Source organism: Suricata suricatta, chromosome 11, assembly GCF_006229205.1.
Source record: "Suricata suricatta isolate VVHF042 chromosome 11, meerkat_22Aug2017_6uvM2_HiC, whole genome shotgun sequence".
Lineage (NCBI taxonomy): Eukaryota > Metazoa > Chordata > Mammalia > Carnivora > Herpestidae > Suricata > Suricata suricatta.
Window position 1 is genome coordinate 61,322,334 of NC_043710.1, and position 4,109 is coordinate 61,326,442.

Consider the following 4,109-nt stretch of genomic DNA (forward strand, 5'->3'; position numbering starts at 1 on the left):
ACCTCCTGGCTTTCGCAAGGTGGATAGAGAATAAGCAGATGGTACCCACTGGTCTCTGACCCCAGAGAGGATCTTAAACAGGATTCTGTTCCTCAGAATAAACTTTTAAATTAGGAAATATGTCTCCTGCACATAAAGTCTGGGTATTTTTCAAAGGCCTACTTTTGATTTGGATGTGGGTGAGTCTACACATAGGCCACTTATGAACCATCACTCAATTTGCCACAGCCCTGCTGGTCTCATGGGCAGAGACCCTCTTGGTCTTCAAAGCCAGATGTTTTGGGGGCTTGTCTCTCAGGTGTCAGTTTTAAACATCAGGACACCTAAAGTGGGGTATGAACACTTTGCTCCTCATGGAAGATTTCTGGCTTTTGAGTTCCCTCCTGATTATGAGAGGCCATACCACGGGTGGTTTACAGTGTGTTTCAGCCTTTCCTACCCACATCAGTGTGGTGGGTGCTCCACACTAGGTTTTACTTTTTTTGTAAAAAAAAAAAATCGTTCTGTATATCTGTATATACCTGTAGATTCATTGTGTTTGTTGGAGGAGTTGAGATCAAGATCTTCTTACTTTGCCATCCTTCTAGCTCTCTTCTTTATACTCATTTCTTGCTTTTCTTCATGTCCATTTCCTTGGGTCCACTTCCTGTGTGTGTGTGTGTGTGTGTGTGTGTGTGTGTACGTGCGCACGCACACATGTGTGATTTTTTATGTGAATTTATTTTTGACAGAGCAAAGCATAGGAAGGGCAGAGAGAGAGATACACAAAGGATCTAAAGTGGGCTCTGTGCCGACAGCAGGGAGCCTGATGTGGGGCTTGAATTCACAAACTGTGAGATCGTGGCCTGAGCTGAAGTCACCTGCTTAACCAACCTAGCCACCCCGGTACCACTCCCGTGGGCCAGATTCTTATATTTAGGTCATGAGGGCTGGGCTTGTGATCTGACTCGTCGCCTTGGTTAGGTACCTTGAAGGTTTAGGTAAAGGCTTCCCAACAGAGCTCTTGCAGTTTCAGCCAGAGTGTCCACTCGACACGTACTTACCCATCGGGGTGGCAAATCAAAATAGTCTTTGTGCTAGGGATTGTGGAAATACATGAAGACCCCTCATGTTAGAACAAATGGGGCTTGTTTAGTCCATTATGTATTTGGCAGAAATTCAAAGGCAGGCAAAGAAGTGGGAAAACTTTATATTGGAAAAAAAAAGTATGCTTCAGTCTTCTCTGATTGGAGGTTTTTCAACATGGAAAAGCTAGAGGCAGGCTAACTAGAAGCAGAGCATCCTATATGATTAATTTGGGGAGCATATTTGCCTTTTTCTGGTTCATCTGAGATGGAAGTAAAGATAAGGAAATTGAAAGTCGTTGACCAAATCCCTACTGTTTTGGTCCCATTGCTTGTCAAGCCTATGGTTTGGCTTCCTCAGCTAATTGTTGCAGAGGTTATGGGTTGGAGGACTAGCAATTTTCCAAAAAGTATACTAAGTCTTTCAGGATGCACACCTGGATAAATATTCTTCTTGCCTTTAATGAACTGAATCTAGCAAGGGAAACTGAATTGAAGACAGGTATGTTGAAGTAAAAGTTACAAAATACAATAATAAATGTGTGTGCAAGCTACAGAGGTGGTATTGGTTGAGAGAGAGAGTTATTTTTTATGGGGAAAGTCAGGAAAGGATGAACCCTAAGCCAGGTTTTAAGAATTAGTAGAATTTTGCCAAATATCAGAAGAAAAAAAATCACAAGAGTAGGAAACAACACGTGTAAAGACAGAGAAATATGAAACAACAAGGTGTACAAAGGGGATGACTGTTTATTTTCAAATTTTGAAATAATATACTACACTAAATTTTAAGAATATGGCTATACTCAAATCCCATAGGGCCTTACATGCAGGGCTAAAAAGTTTAATTACTCTTACAGGAATGGGGATCAAAGAGAGTGTTCTCAGCCTCAAGTGTGGTGATGTCCAGTTTGCTACATGACAAAATACACTGCTCAGGGGGCAGATATTTCTAAAATATACCTCAGAATATTCTGGACTCAAGGACTTTCTCTGAAAGGCTGGGGCCAAGGCCAGTAACAATATGTTGGGAAGAAAAGCTCTGAGTGGGTGAAAATACAATAGGAGTATTAGACATAAGGTCCAAATTCAGGACATGGTCAAGGCAGGCAGGGAGGTACCAGCACATAGGCCCATGGGCAGGAGGGCAAGGTGGTTGGGTTCTTCTAGGAGCCAGTATTTTACCCACTTGAGACTGTCTTTAAAGGACTGGGTCTGAACCTCCTATTTTATAATGGCGAGCATTTTAAAATTCTTCCTAACATGTGACACATAAAGGCTGATATGGATGCACATTTGAACTCACAAAATGTTTGTAAATATGATTGAGTGCTCCCTTTTTACCGTTAGCATTTGTAATAATGACTCAAATAATCAGGAGTAAATGATAAAGATAAAAATGTTTATCAGCTAAAGACTTCTAGTGTCATGCTTTAGAATAGGGGTTTGCAAATGACAACTCATGGGCCAGATCCAACATGCACCATTTTTGTAAAAGTATTATTGGAACACAGCCATACCCATTTGTTTACATATTGTCTATGGCTGCTTCACACTACATAGCTAAATAGTTACAACATATGGTCCCCAAAGCCTATAATATTTACTATCTGGACCTTTACAAAAAAAATCCCCAGGCCCTGCTTTAGAACATAGGGACAAATGGAACAAAGGGCATTTTAATTACTTGACACAAAAATAAACATAATAAATTAACCAAATCTTATGTGCCTAGTTCTTCATAGGAAGTATTCTCTATCCTGTGACATGGATGAGAGAGGCGAGCCTCAAAGAACTTAAGTTCTACTATGAATAGTATATAACTAGCAAACATCCATAATATGATTTTGACTTATGCCTATTTGGTTGCAAAGCCCATTTTCTTTCTATTCTGTCATATTTCCTGAGTTGTAATGTGCTCTTCAATTCAATAAGCATTGACTGTTGCCCTCCAGCACACATAGCAGGTCACTGCACAGACTGCACAGATTCTGTAGTATTACAAAAATGACATGGTAACTTGCTTTTGAGGAAGTAAAATCTACTGAAAGAAGCAAACATATAAATATGGCACATCATGAAAAAAGACATGCCATGTACATTCTCTAAGGTATGTGAAGTGGTATTTTATATTGTCCAGTGTTGAACTTACATATACACCTTGGGTTGGACTCCTGGCTCCACTACAGTGAGCTTTGCCACCAAAAGCTAGTTATGGAATCTTTCAGTCACTCAGTTTCCATATCTGTAAAGTGGAGAGAGTAGTCACTTATCTCTTAGGGATGTGAGAATTAATGCGTTCTTCATTCATTGCATCCTCCTGAGCATCTACAGGGTGACAATATTGTTTGAGGCCCTTGACATACTTCATTGAACAAAACAACACTTCTCATTTTGTGAAGCTTACAATCTGCCAGGAGAAGATAGGCAATAAGGAGTAAGGTGGTAAATAAGCTGTATGAAAGGCTAGGAAAAAAATGAGTACTACTGAAAAAGGAAAGAAGAGCAGAGTATGGGAATCAACAACATAGGGCAGTGGGGAAAATTGATCTGGAAGAGCCTCGAGCAGGTGAGATTGCAGTCAAGACTTGAAAAAGGTGAAAGGTTGGCCGTGTGGATATTCGCCAGAGAGAACATCCAGCACAACGGTCAGCTAGAGCCCAGACGCTGCCCGAGGTAGTGTCTGAGAAGTGGCAAATGGGCTGGAGTGCCTGAGATGAAATGAACAAGAGGAAATTAGTGGAGAGGGGTCAAAGGGTGTTTGGCTCATCTAGGGTTTTCAGGCTTGTAAGGACTTTGGCTTTCACTCTAAATGTCCTTCCAGAGTTATGAGCAGAAAAGAATATAAGGTACTGAACATTACTTTTTACTTTTTAAAGTTTATTTATTTATTTATTTTAATAGATTATTGTCAAATTGGTTTCCATACAACACCCAGTGCTCTTCCCCACAAGTGCCTTCCTCCATCACCACCACCTCTTTTCCCCCTCCTATTCCCCCTTCAACCCTTGGTTCATTTTCAGTATTCAGTAGTCTCTTAGGTTTTGC